We start from the raw sequence: 15,347 nt of genomic DNA on the forward strand, positions 1-15,347 counted from the left end.
TATGGTAATGAGTATTGATTGACGGAGAGATCTACACGGAATATGGTAATGAGTATTGATCACTCAATAATTGGACGGAGAGATCTATACGAATAAAAACCATGGTTATTATTTAAGAAACAAATGCAATCACATTAGAATAAAATAACGCAACATAAATTAAACTAATTTAGATAAAGTTAAATATTTAAATGAAAGATGCGTGATCACGACATATAATACAACTCTTGGCATGTTCAGACACTTTGCACGATCTTTACATCAATATTTATTTTGGATGGAAAATGGAGAAGAATGATTTTGCAGTTGGAAACATTTGACGCAGGTTCAAAAGAATAAGCATAAAAGCAGTCTTACGGAGTAACCCTCTCTTCGTGCTCATAGACTGATATAGGTTAGAGAATAAATGATGGAAATGAACCATAAACACTGTATGTTAGAGATTAAATGATACGGAAATAAGTAATGGAATCAGATATTAAATGGATCCACAGCTCGTCATAACACAGACATTATTGTGACGCAAATGGCACCCTTCCTGTTTGTGTGGGTTTGTGATGCTTATCGAAAAGAGATCAACATTATGATATATGGAGAAACTTTTAGAAGCGTCGTAAATGATAACTTGTTGAAAAAGGAGGCTTTTGTCAGGGGTACAAATGTAGTTATGGTATCTGTCGCGCATCCGCTTTATAGCCCTTTTATGTAAAGTGAACGTCTACTCTCTGTGTCTCTGTCTGCCTCAAACCGTCTCTCTGTCTGTCTGTTTCTGTCTGTCTGTCTGTCTCTCTGTCCGGCTGTCTCTTTCTCTCCAACCTTCTGCATGCCTCTGTTTCTGTCTGACTGTCTGTCTGTCTGTCTGTCTCGTTCTCTCTATTTATCTCCAATTATCTGTGTGTGTGTGTCTGTGTGTGTGTGTGTGTGTGTGTGTGTGGCTGTGTCTGTGTGTGTGTGTGTGCCTGCGTGCGTATGTGTGTGTGTGTGTAAGTGTGTGTGTGTCTGTGTGTCAGTCTGTCTGTGTGTCTGTCTGTGCCTGTGTGTGTCTATGTGTGTTTGAGTGTCTGTGTCTTCGTATGTGTGTCTGCATGTCTGTCTGACTGAATGTCTGTCTGTGTATCTGTGTTAGCTACTTGCTTGTGAGCGTGCTTATGTGTTTTCTCACGACTGCATGCACATTCATGAAGGTTGCCATAACAATTCATATTCTAAGATACTGAGAGAAAAACACTAATCGATGAAATAATGTCTTCAAACGTGTCATACATATTTCGCATTATCACACCCCCCCCCCTAACCCCCGCCCCAGTCGACCATTGAGACCACCATTAACCACAAACCACCACCACCACATCAAGAAAAACGCTCTAGTCAAGATTGTGTGAAAGAGAGACATTATCGGGGGGAACTAATCAAAGAAGTTGAACTACCGCTCCAGCTACCTGGCAACAGATTAGGCACAAAAAAAAATTACGTGTGGTTACGGTAACATAGCCCCAAAAAATAGGGTAGGAAGGTAGGCAATCACTTTTTTTTTTAAACTTTTTTTTTCTAATGTGTACAAATTAAACCTACTTGACAGGGAAATAAGTGTGCGACTCGGGCGCTTTCGCTTTCATTGCGTTTTCTGCACTCGTTTTCTTGTTTTTTTGTGTTGTTTTTTGACAAATGTAATAAAAAGTTATAGGGTCGGCCCCTAAAAATAGGGTAGGTCGGGTTACTGTAACCACACCTATTTTGTTTTAGGCCTTACACAAGACGATATGAACATTGTTTTAATGGCTGAAGTACCTACTTCACCCACCAATGACCACATACATAATTTTACAAACAAAAAAACCAAACTAACAAACAGAAAATAAAAATTGCGTAAACATATAGAGAACCAGACACTTGAAACTTGAGTCATCAGAATTAAAACGTGTTGATACAAGAGTCACAAACTGTAAGCAAATTGCGGAAAGCACAAATAAAGTTTGATTGGAAAGAAGAGACAAGAAGTCGCAGCAGTTCAAGCTGAAGGGAAAAGAAAGAGAAAAGCGAATGGAAAAAGAGAAGGAAAATAAGATGAAATAAAATAAATTAAAAACAGAGAAAAAGAAAAATCTTGGACATAATAAGACAAGTAATTACGAATTCAGTATCGAGGAGAACGACATTTCCCCACAATTTCAGTATCAGGCAGAAATCGATGAAAACCTTACCTTCTCAGTGTGCGTCTCAGCTTTCAAAAACCAAAGACGAAGATGGAGCGACTGAAAAGAAGAACAGTCAGTCGTTAGCAGACGGCGACTCACGCAAAACAAGCATGCTTTCACAGATTTCTGATGAATTTCCTGCGTGCAGGCCTTTTTAAAAAGAACTTGCGGAGTCGAGAAAGTGTCGTCTGCTCCAATCCGGGGCGTCGTCTGCGTTTGCAAATCGCGCCTGCGCAGTGAAGCGCTTCGCGCGTGCCGTGAGGAAGGCTTTTGATTTGAAGGTATATAATTATGTGGCAAACACTGAGCGGCACTTGACTGGAGTTCCTGCTTAGTGTAAATATCCACACCGCGACTTGTTGGTATATGTGGCAAACACTGAGCGGCACTTGACTGGAGTTAGTGTAAATCTCAACACCGCGACTTGTTGGGCAGGACTCTAGCTGTGGTCTCCTACAACGTCCTGTTGTTCAATATGGAAGGATCCTCAGAAAGAGATTGTGTAGACAATGGGTTCAGCCGTGCAAATCTTATTTAGAAAATTATGAGCACTTGATCAGTGATGTGCAATTTTCCCACGACGAAAACAACTTGAACACACAAACAAACAAACAACAACAACAAACAAACACAAACAAACAACAACAAACAAACAAACAAACAAACACACAAACAACTGTTCTGACATGTTTGCATGTTTGTTCGTTTGTTTGTTCGTTTATGGGCTGAAACTCCCACGGCTTTTACGTGTATGACCGTTTTTACCCCGCCATTCAGGCAGCCATACGCCGCTTTCCGGGAAAGCATGTTGGTTATTTTCGTGTTTCTATAACCCACCGAACTCTGACATGGATTACAGGATCTTTTCCGTGCGCACTTGGTCTTGTGCTTGCGTGTACACACGAAGGGCGATAAAGCACAAGCCGCCCGGTGCCGGGATTTGAACTCACGACCTTCCGATGTTTGCAGTGTGCTCCACGTTATTATAAATGTGACCAACCAGGACTGATTTTAGGTGACCAGCTTAATGTCAAAGCGGTCTGTGCTCTTTCGACTACCGGCTTATGTTGATATTCGCAGTCTTGACATGTCTGTTGTTATTTTATCACAGTCAGCATAATTAGACATAACTTGTCGTGTTGACATGAAGAACTGAACTTGAATTTCACCGCCGCGAGTGCACACACGTCTCACAGGCGCTTGTATCCAAATGTCAAACTCGTTCATCTCATGTGTTTGGCAATATGTTAGAGTGAACATAACTGCCTGTTACGTGTATTTTGATACAAGCTCCTGTAGGCTCACAGAAGGAAGCGAATATCAGCTGCACACAGCTTGAGTTAGAATGTCACGACTTTAACCTTCGACCTGGATATTGGCTACACACGGCAGACATCGTGGGGCCGTGCGGACCCATATGCTTCTCAAATAAGGAAAAATATGCATACCCTTCCGTAGACCCATGCTTTCCAAAGAAGGAAAAACGTGCATCCTCTTCCGTAGACGCCGTGGTTAAATTTCCGCGAGAAGTAATTGAATTAAATTATTAATTTAATTATTACCGTGCGGACTAAAGCTTCTCAAAAAAGGAAAAACGTGAATACCCTTCTGTAGACGTCGTGGGGCCGTGTGGACCCACATTGTTATGTATCAATTTCGCTCCACGCGACTTGCTTATTAACTCCAAAATTAAACAGATCGTAGAAAATGATGTTTAGAGCCAATACCTGAATGTTTGCGACTTCTCTCCCTAGTTTTTATGTAAGTTCCTTCAGTTTGAGAAACATGGGTCCGCACGGCCCCACGATGTCTTCCGTGTGTAGTCTAAATTTGACCTTTGTTTTTTTAATTACTTCTCGCTAAAATGTAATGATCTTTTAGGACATAAAACCTTTTCAGGTGTCTGAGGTATTCTTAAAAGCTCATTAAAAATTCCAACTGATTGAAGAGATATTTGCAATTAAACACCCTTCTGGGTCCACACGGACCCACGACGACCGGCGAAGGTTAAAACAGAACACAACAGACTTATCTGATCATGGCAAATCATCCTGTGAGTAAGAAATTTGCCATTCTCTGCTGAGAAACGGATTAATATTCTGGCACCCGTTGTAAGCTTTAAGCATGTGTTGTAATATTCGTGTCGACTTTATCACAACAACAAACTGGCACCGATTACGACGACGACGACGACAACAACAACAACAACAAAACAATACCATCACCACCAGCACCATCACCAATACCAACGACGACAACAACAACAACAACAACAACAACAACAACAACAACAACAACAACAACAACCTGAAATCTTCTGTCCTTCGAATTGTAATGAAAAGCCCTGACTGGTGATGCAATCTACAATTGCTGCTCAAGAAGAATACTTAATCCTCATCCGCAAATGAAAAGTGTTTTGCTCACCCCGATGCACTGAATAATCAAGAGTTCAAGTGATGTGGCACCGTGATGGCTGCTCCAAGTGTCACTTTTGACAGATGCAGCTTTCATTTCAAGTAGCTCAAGTTTATAAATAGCAGCTAAATGTGAAGAGACAGTTGTAGGTCAATTGCTAAATTCTGCGAAGAAGTGACAGGCATAACTTCTTTTTTTTGGGGGGGGGGGGGGGGGGGGGGGATTCTTTCTTTCTTTCTGTCTGCCTCTCTCTCTCTCTCTCTCTCTCTCTCTCTCTCTCTCTCTCTCTCTCTCTCTTTCTCTTTCTCTTTCTCTCTCTCTCTCTCTCTCTCTCTCTCTCTCTCTCTCTCTCTCTCTCTCTCTCTCTCTCTCTCTCTCTCTCTCTCTCAAGATTAGAATAGTCCCTCTCTGGGCGAGGGCTGGTTGAAAAGAAGCTCGTTTATATTGCTTATGCCACAACCCTCGTAAAATAAAATTTGATTTGATTTGATTTGATCTCTCTCTCTCTTTCTTTCTTTCTGTTTTTTTTTACTGTCTGTCTGTCTTTTGTTTCTTTCTTTTTTTCTTTTTCTTCTTCTTTCTCTCATTAATCATTTATTAATATTCTTTTTAATGAAAAGCAATTGTTGCAGGACATTTCAGACGTCATTCAACACAGCCATCACAAGCGTCAAGCGCAAGAACACTAATCCATGGATGTCACATTTTAAATCAAGGACTACAAATTGCGTCCCTTGTTCGTCTCTTCCGTAGCAGTGTTGAGCGTTGGCTGACTGCACAAATTAAATACTGCAACACAGTAACACATTTTATCCTTATTCTTATTCCTATCCTTATGCACGCACGTACGCACGCACGCACGCACGCACCCACGCACGCACGCACGCACACGCACGCACGCACACACACATATACACACTGACATACACACACTGACACACACACACACTCACACACATACACACACAGACACACACACGCACGCTCGCACGCACGTACGTATATGCACACACCCACACACACACACACGCACGCACGCACGCACACACGCACACACACTCACACGCACACACACACACACACACACACTGACACACACGCACACACACACAAACGCACGCACACACGCACGCGGCATGTACACACATACACACACACACACACACACACATACGCACGCACACACACACACACACACACACACACATACACACACACACACACACGATATTTTTTCTTCAAAGTTCATCAACAAAAACGGTTAGGCCAAGTAACTAAGATACATATTAAAGGCACAGTAAGCCTCCCGTAAACCATCACAGATACTGTCAGGCATTTACACACGGTACAAACACCCTTCCATTTGAACGCTCACCAAACGGGAACATCCTAGGTGCCCTCCGTAAAGAGCGAGCAATTTTTAAAGAATTTATTTTTGCGTGGTTTATCTTACCCCTGAGCCATCGTGAACCTGTGTGATCAAATTTCCCTTTTTCACAATGTAGTCGTCAGTTAGTAATTTGAATGTGACTCGCTGTGAGCTTATCTGCAATAGCACGTTATTAAGTACCTCTGACTATGCACGAAACAAACGACTGTGGTTCACAAGAACTCGAGCGATGGCTTTTGACTGTTCAGAGGAACTGGCGATAGGTATAAACCGTCGTCTGCTACGAGAACCACGACCTTGCGTGACCCTGCTTCCGGGTTTTTCTTTTTTCAAACTTTCAAAACTTCGAATTGTACTGATCTTGTCTTGATGAAAAAAAGAATTCTTTTATGATTTAAGGATGTTTGTGTAACAAGCTGTCAGTTTAGATTTTAAAAGTTAGGTCTAGCGCCAAAACGCACCACGGTCCGATTGTCTGTGACACTCTCTCCGCAAAATTAATTCTTTGAAAATTGCTCGCTCTTTACGTAGGGCACCTAGGATGTTCCCGTTTGGTGAGCGTTCAAATGGAAGGGTGTTTGTACTGTGTGTAAAAGCCTGACAGTATCTGTGATGGTTTACGGGAGGCTTACTGTGCCTTTAAGCAAAGCACACCGCGGCCCATGTGACAGATAAGTTTGATTTACACGAATTCAGAAAAATAATTTGCCTCTGAAATGTACCTTTACGCTCATTTCATCATGCAGTAACACAGCATGGTAAAAAGAATTTTTCTTTTTAAAATGTATGCGTCATTCGAAATTTTGAAAATAACAGTGAACCAACTGAAAAGAAAATATTTTTGGAACGGTTGTAACGCTGGAAAATAAGTTGTCCAAATTGTTCTAGCCTGCAACATATGTGTAATCAGCTACCCACACTTCTGGCAGGAATGACCGAGGTCTTTTACGCGCCTTCGTATTGCAGGGCACTCAGTGCCAGCCACAACATGAGGCTCCTCGGTCTACAGGTTCAATTCGTTTTCTGTGAATCATAACCATGTGAGGCAGAGCGGTAACGACCAAGCTCAGCAATAAAGGGAAGTAATCGCTCTCAACATTGAAAAGGACGGCCAGAGAGCGTTTACCTTCCTTTACAATTTTCAAAATAAAATAACCCAAAAATACTGGAAAATAAACATCTGAAGAAGCTGTTCATCGTCTTTTTCACCGTCGCAGGCTTTGTTTGTTTTGCTGTTGTAGTTTTGTTTTGTTTTGATTTTTAATAGAAAGTCTCGTTTGTGCTGATACGTTTATGGAAGGTTTTGTTTTTCTCAATGATTTATTTATTGGTTATTTCCCAAGTGCGTTCTTCTTGATGGGACAAACCTGGTCATTTTCAGACAAATCGCCTCAGTTCAGGCCAGAGTTATGCTTGATACGAGGGCTGTTCCATTATTATTTAGAATCCAGGCTCCTGGCAATATGGCGTTAAATACAAAAACATGCCGTCAAATAATAGACTATCGTGAGGCTTGACACAAAAAATGAAGTTCCAGAGTTATGTCGTTTTCATATGGTCGACTCGGGAAGTTACTCACCGCGCAATGTATGACATTGCGTCATGAAGCTCAAATTCGCGATTTCGGACTGATAACTTACACTAAGGGTTAAAAGAGGCCGATTTGCATGAAAGTGTGATGAAATGTTTTAGGATTAACGCTCTTTGTAGAGCCGTGGTGTAAAACTGGTACACCAATTTCAAACCGGGTAGACGGAGCCTCGAAAATGATACCCACCCTGGTCTACCCATTTCATCCGTTATCCTCGAAAACATTGGCGCTGTTGAACAGATAATAAGAGAAGATCACTTAATTATATTCAGGGAGATGCAATATGCCCTTGGCATTAAAAGCTCTGCATTTGAAAAGATCTTACACAAATATGTAAAGCGATTTGCCAGTTGGGTACCACATGAACCTAGTGACGGGAAAAAGAGGGGTAGGGCGGAGTGTTGCCTGACAATACTTGAACAAATCAGCAATGGCTTGTCCAAATCAACATGGAATATCGTCAGTGGTGACGAAACCTGGGTTAATTAGTTCCAATCTGAAACCAAACAACTGTCGTCTGTTCGGGTGTTTAACCAGGTGACCCAACCCCTGCCAAGTTCAAATAACAAGAAGCCCTAAAAAATGTTGTGAATCTTTCGTCGCTAGATCAAGGCATTTAAACACTGTGACTCTTGAGGACAGGCATACAGTCACGTCTGACTGCTGTGTCCACCACTAATGGTCGAAAATATTCGAGGCTTGGCACAAACACCGTCCAAACACGGGTATTCGAGGGCTTATGCTGTAACATGACAACGCACCTGTGTATACTGCCTTTGCGACAACAGATTTTTTGGCACCAAAGGGAGCACTGCTGCTGGTTGCATCCACCCTATTTTCTTGACATCTCCCCATGCTAGTTTAGCCTGTTCTCGGATTTTAAGAAATAGCCGCGGAAACACGATTATAGACCCCTGAAGACTCTGTCCGAGCCTTCACAAGGGCCATACCAGGTATAGCTGATGTCACGTGGTCCCAGGCCTGAATGAGAACATTTGAGAGGATGGCCAGTTGGGTGTCGGCTGGGAAAGGATTGGTCTAGAAAATGGCCTGGTTAGATTGTTGATAATTATGTGTTTCCGTTTCTGAGATTCTAAATAATTATGGAACAGCCTACGTATGTTGTTCGTGCGTAAAGAGTATGTGTGAATGTCTTCTTTTGTATATGTAAGTAATACCCACATTCGCAAAATGATCACACACACACACACACACACACACACACACACACACACACACACACACACACACACACACACACACACACACACACACACACACACACACACACACACACACACACACACATAGGACAAAGTTAGGGACCACTTACGCAAAGAAACACAGCTTCCAAACCACCTAACAAAATTGAATCAAATTTGTAACATGTTTAATTCATTATCTCTGCGATCCTTTTCCAAAATATGGTGACATTTCATTCACGCATTACGTGTCAACAAGCTCTGAAACAACATGGGGGTCGAAAACAAAATTTGCAAGTTCCCAACAGTTTAGTAATGGGTATGTCCGCCGCGTTTTGCGATGCCTTCTGCAGTCCTGTTCCGCATCGAGTTTACCAGCTTCCTGCAGAAGGCCTGAGGAATGGCCTGCCATTCGATTTGCAGGAACTGAAGCAGTTGCTGCAGGTTCCTTGGGGGTGGGTGGTTGTTCCTCACTCGCCTGTCCAGCTCATCCCACAGGTGCTCGATGGGGTTGAAATCAGGGCTGCAGGCCGGCCAGTTCATCCTGGTGACACCAGCCTGCTGGATGAAGTTGTTGACCAGCCTCGCTCTGTGAGGTGTCGCGTTATCGTCCTGGAACACAGCCTGCACACCAATCTGGTGTAGAGCGGGTAGAACCAAAGGGGCGACAATCTCATCTCTGTAGCGCTGGCCTGTCAGGTTGCCAACAATGTGGTAGAGGGGGGGTTCTGTGTCGAAAACTGAAGGCCCCCCACACCATGATGGAGCCCCCGCCGAAGGCCACCCTCTCCTGCACCAGACCGTTGTTGTACCGCTCACCCTGACGCCTCCACACACGAGCCCGACCGTCATGATGGTGCAGATTAAAGCGGAACTCATCGCTGAACAGCACATCGGCCCATTGCTGGCGTGTCCACCTGGCATGGTTGTGACAGAACGCCAAACGAGCCTGGCGATGAGCTGCTGTCAGTCGTGGCCGTACAGCTGGACGACGTGATCGCAGGACAACTTCGTGCAGGCGTTTGCGGATGGTTTTCGTGCTGACGTTGGTGTTTGTTGCCACCCTCAGCTGGCCCCTGATGATGTTTGCAGTGGTGCCTCGCTGCTGCAGAGCGTGTCTTCTGATGAAGCGATCTTCACACTGTGTTGTCTTCTTAGGCCGTCCTAGACCTGGGCCTCTCCAGAACGCTGTTGGTGGCCTGGAACTTCTGATGCAGCCTGACCACAACAGAATGGGACAATCCAAGTCGTCAGCCCACTTCTCGCTTGCTTACGCCGTCTTGCAGCCATGCGATGGCCCGGGCTTTGTTGAAGGTGGTCACCTTTCGTCTGGGAGGCATAGTGAGAAGATGGTGGCTAGCGGAAAATCGCGGGGCTATAAAGCCTAACTGGTGACAACAGTTCACTCTCAACACATCCTCCCTGCACGTGCATAACGAATTGTTCATCTTTCCCGCCCAGGCTTGCCCACGCGCCAGCGTAAAAATGGTCCACGTTTTGCAGTTAGGCAGTTTCTGTCTCGTGCCCTAGCCAGGCCTCCGTGGATCCCGAGCAAATTTCCTGCTAACACAGCATTGCTCACCCACTGGTGTGTTCGGCCTGACAGCCATTTGGTTTTATAAACTTAGGAACAAGGAGTTTGGCACAGATGAAGTCAGCTGGTTTTTTCAAGGGCGGTCCCTAACTTTTGCCGTTCAGTATATAAGGACGAGACTCCAACGCGAGTTCTTCCCAAACAGAAAAATTGCGCCTCAGTCCTTGGCATCTCAAATGCTTCAGCTCGCGGAGCAGGACTTCGTGAAGGCATACCGATAACCGTACATGAGCTGCACGCGCGGGAAAATGGGAGAATTTGCCAGGGAAAACAACTAGTCCACATCTTCTTCTTCTTCTTCGTCTTCGTTCATGGGCCGAAACTCCCACGGCTTTTACGTGTATGACCGTTTTTACCCTGCCATTGTAACCCACCGAACTGTAACATGGATTACAGAATCTTTTCCGTGCGCACTTGGTCTTGCGTGTACACACGAAAGGGGATATTAAAAGAACTAGCAGGTCTGCACTTAACTTGACCTGGGAGATCGAAAAAATATCCACCCTTAACCCACAAAACTCGGCCGGCCGGGATTCGAACCCACGACCTTCAGCGTAGGCCAGCGTCTTATCCAAAAGACCATTGCGCCCGTCTAGTCCACGTCCTATTTATGTCGTCTGCTTCTGACTAGAGGCCAGAGTGTGATTCAATACAATCACTCAGCGGTGGTTTCATCAACAGTCGCGCTAAACAATCAATGAAGACTTGCGCGAGCCGAAACACAAAAAGTGTATAACAATAATTATTTTAGCAGACGACCATGTCGGACGGACACTGTGGGCGACTGACCGCCAAGTCGCTTTTTATACAGTCTGAAAAGCAAAAGTACACCACAGCAGGACATAAGGATGGCATTGCACATCCGCGTTCATACTGGACGCCCGTTTCGCACTGGTAGGAATTGCTTGCGGCTCGCCTCTTGCCATGAAAGACAACGAGAGTGTATATGAAACGGTTTGTTGGCAAGCTACGCAGGAATTAAACACGATTGGTTGATACCGGAAAGGTCGTCTGCACTGGTCGGTTAACAGCCATGAATCGGATTGGCTGCTGTGCAGCCGCCCTTTTTTCTCGCGTTACGAGCGCCTCCAATGCATGCTCGCCTGCTCTCGCCGAATCCTAGCGTTCGTCGCGGCGAACATTACTCAAGCAACGCTACTTCCTCGCCCTTCTTGCTTCACTCGACAAATCTCGCCTGTAAGAAACGACGGAAGGGCCTTGCGAAGGACAGGGCACGTAAAAACATTTAATGAAAGTCATTGCGTTGACTCAGGCGGCGCATCTGCGATTAATAATAATAATAATAATAATAAAGATAGCTTATATAGCGCCGCTTCACAAATTTAACTATGCTCTTAGCGTTGTACATCGAGATATAACAATTTCAATAATATAAATACAAAGATGATATTATAATAATACACATTTACAAATATCACTCATGTGCATACATCCTCGTGCACACCACGCGCATACACACTCCCACTCATTCAAAAAGTGACGGCAAAACTGAGGAAGCAATCCTGCCGCCGTTCACTATGTCCCACGCGATGTCGCCACGATAACATCATTCAAGCCAGCCAAGCGATAAAATCAATAATGAAGAAACAAAAATCTCCACGAATAAAAGTACCGATAAAACCGAACAAAAACACCATGCAGGTTGTTGTTTTCTCGTGGGTATCAGTGCGAATATCGTGATGGTACATTTTTAAAAGAACAAGCAAACACATTTAATTCGAAGAACCATGATCGAGTTTGGAATCATCAATATTACAGTCGACACAATCAATTCTGTTTTGATGGTGCTTCAAAATCAGGCTTTGCGTAGGCCTTCTTCCAATCGTTTTTCAGTTTTCATAATTGTAATTTTGATTTTTGTCAATTGCATTAGCCAGGCTTCCTTATCTTGGCCGGCTGTTGGCAATACTTTCGGCATTGAAAGTATTGGCCATGGTGTTGTCTGCATTGACGAATCTCTGGTCGTCCGCGGGGTCAATGATTCACGCTGAGGACGCGGTAAAGATGGGGAGGCTTGTTCCCCAGATCTTCCAGCGTTTTCAACGGTGGTTGACTCGGCGCGGTCGCTCGTCGGTCTTATCCTGTCGTCATTCGCCGCGGCTGCAGTTTGCGAATGACGGACACGCACCCTCGGTGACCTTCTGCGACGTCTACGCCCACCGCGGTATGGCCTGTTGCTGTGTGAGCGCAGTTCCGGGTTTCGGGCGTCGTGAAAAGTCTCGGAACGACGTGGACAGCGGGGCGCGGAGCCAGCCAATGGTTCAGGACCAGTGACCCTGTCAAGGTGCCCGCCAAACCCGTATCCAGCCATCTGAAAAAAGTGAAATTTTGCTTTGGGCAAGTCCAGCGTCACTAACGTGGCATTCGCACAAAAATTCAGACATTATTTGCCATAAAAATAATGTACATAATGCTTTTATTAACTGAAACTTGTGTTGAGATTTCCCCAGACATGACAATCTGGGACCAAAGATGAAAGATTTGTAAGTTTATACAAATGAAAGGGTACCAAATTCAGTCACATCAAACACATGAAACTGTATATTTGAAAAGATCCCAAATGTGCAACGCACTAGTCCACATTACTTTTGGTTTACGATTGGTCATTTTTGTGTAGGACTTAGCGTTAATCTCCGACGAAAAATCTTTTAAAAAAGTCATTTTAATTTTCTCCGCGAACTTTCTCACTTTTGTCATCGCTCGGTTGTCACGTGCTGAAACAGCTTTCTCTTTCATTTTCTTTTAGCAGAGCGAACTCTTGCAGCTTTTCTTTTCTTTGCACTCCATTTTGTGCTACATTGTTGTTGTTGTCGACGGCTGCTTTTAGTCTCTAACGCCGCGTGCGTTCAGGTGACACAAGCATACTGTCTTGATGCATACCAGACTGGAATCGGCCGCCGACAACTCAAATCACACACTATAAATGCGATACACAAGAAAATGACCAAAGCTGTCAAGCAAACAGAAACGCTTTCGGTATCCATTAAAAGCAGAAAACCATTCTGACATCAATTACATTGTCAAATGCGTAATTAATGATATGAGTTTGTTTCTGCTTTACTCATGCCCCTAGGCAATTATCATCAAAGTTTAAGAGAAATGGCGTGGATTATTAATGCTACAGTACATGACTCGGCTTAATTGTACAAATAAAGACACAATTAAAGGCTAAATGCGTCTCCTTTTTGTGTGCACAGCTTTCTCTAGTGACCACTGTGTTTGCCTAAGTCAAAAAATAAACGAACCTCACAAAGAATTTGGTACAAATCTACCTTTAACAAGTGCACATAATTAATATCAAAGTGCCACGGACGTCACAATGGCCAATGCAGCGCCACGTCAGTGACGCACTTTGTGCATAACAAAATGATGGCAAACGAACAAAAATCACATGGTAGGATTCCTTCATCGAAAAGATAGCAATGTCCACACACAAAAAAAGTCAATTTTAACAAACATGTTCATCGTCACAAAAAGTTTTTGTTTCCAAAACGTCACTGAGGTGGCACAATTGTTTGGTCGAAAATGTTTTGAATATATTTCAGAAACAATTAACATTTGATATTTCAAAATCAAATGAAAAGGTAGTTTAAGGCTTCTTCAGCAACTCTGACTAACTTTCCAAACCAAAAGAAAGGGAAACTAGCAAATGCGCTGACATTCTTTAAAGTTACCATAAAATGACTTCACTCAGGGCGTCCCAAAATGGCCTCAAAAACTAAATGGCGGCATTCCAGGAGGGGGGGGGGGGGGATACGAGGCAATTGGAGTATGGTTTGAGTAAGTATAAACAACTCTTATGGCGTTTTTAGGGTGAAAAAGTCGTAAATCCCATTTCGAATTTCAGGCTCAGGTGAGCATTATATTTGGAATTGCCTCTGTACGTTTTGTTTTACCTTTTGGTGTACAGAAACCTGAAGTTATATGTGATCAAATTAAGCTTGATTAAATTAAGTTTGCCTAATATCATTTGTGGTCCAAACACTCTTCGCTGAAAGAGAATGGTAAATTCTGCCTGAGACTTACGTTTTGATGAGCATGCCAGTTGTGGTCAGGAATTCGGGGCTGACTCTCGACCATATCTCTTGGACGAGAACGGGGGTCCGCAATCGGATGATGATGAAAAAGAAACTGGTCTGGCGAAGGCGGAGGAGAAAGGAGTCGATCCTGAATATGGTTGTACTCGAAGATCGACCCTCGCTGCAGAATATCTGCTCTCTCTCTCCCTTGTGTCGACGGTGTCTGTGCGATGGAGTATGGGTCGTAGTAAGCCATGGCGTAGGACAGAGCGTGTAAAGGTACGGCGGCCGAAAGAAGAATGACAGAGCTCAACGTTTTCCGTCCTGGTTACGGGGAAGGAAGCAGAGAATTGAACCAATCAGAGCGATTTTAACGTTTTCGCGACGGGGTAGCTAACAGAGTGTTGAACCAATCGGAGCGATTTTAACGTCCCCGCGACGGGATGGGACAGAGACTAAAAAAATAAGCTTTGTCCTCAGGAAATCGTGACTTAAGGCTGGAGTCTACCCCATGTAAAAGTGATACGATTTTAAAGATAGTACACAGAAGGAGCCGTTTTGGGAATGTATTATGAATACACATATACACAAAAGGAACCATTTTTGGAATGTATTTTGACGAGTTGGTAAAAAGTTCAAGGGACATTCGCTGTCCTGTAATTTTGATACCCGTATGAGGATTTGCTCGAAAATGCTTCGTGACTATGCTAATTAATTCAATGAATTTAAATCGGCGTGTGGGTATCGACGTCAGCTCTCCTGTCGGTAGTCCAGATTCCCTTCATCGTCATATTTTATTTGTTTCTAATGATTACACATTCCTCGAAGCATGTACCGTTGGATTCAGGAAGTCAAACTTTTAATCTAGCAAACGCATGGTGACATTCCAAGCTTTACAGGCTAAAACGCATAAAACAGCG

General features: G+C 43.7%; 2 protein-coding genes and 1 long non-coding RNA gene across 3 annotated transcripts in view; 1 reads left to right on the forward strand and 2 right to left on the reverse strand.

Annotated features, from left to right (window-relative positions):
- LOC138966061 (probable serine/threonine-protein kinase tsuA) overlaps nucleotides 1-2,392 on the reverse strand; it is a 32,137-nt gene extending 29,745 nt beyond the window's left edge. The window contains exon 1 of the mRNA XM_070338152.1: nucleotides 2,202-2,392. The gene's annotated coding sequence lies outside the window, so the exon portion shown is untranslated. The remainder of the gene's footprint in view (nucleotides 1-2,201) is intronic.
- Nucleotides 1-15,347, forward strand: part of LOC138966065 (O(6)-methylguanine-induced apoptosis 2-like) — a 342,886-nt gene that overhangs the window by 262,177 nt on the left and 65,362 nt on the right. The gene's annotated exons all lie outside the window — the stretch shown is intronic.
- Nucleotides 8,965-14,754, reverse strand: LOC138966062 (uncharacterized). Its single transcript, XR_011455586.1, has 2 exons — nucleotides 14,435-14,754; nucleotides 8,965-12,719 (listed from the first exon to the last, which is right to left on the reverse strand). It is a non-coding gene; the product is annotated as an uncharacterized lncRNA (long non-coding RNA).

Source organism: Littorina saxatilis, linkage group LG5, assembly GCF_037325665.1.
Source record: "Littorina saxatilis isolate snail1 linkage group LG5, US_GU_Lsax_2.0, whole genome shotgun sequence".
Lineage (NCBI taxonomy): Eukaryota > Metazoa > Mollusca > Gastropoda > Littorinimorpha > Littorinidae > Littorina > Littorina saxatilis.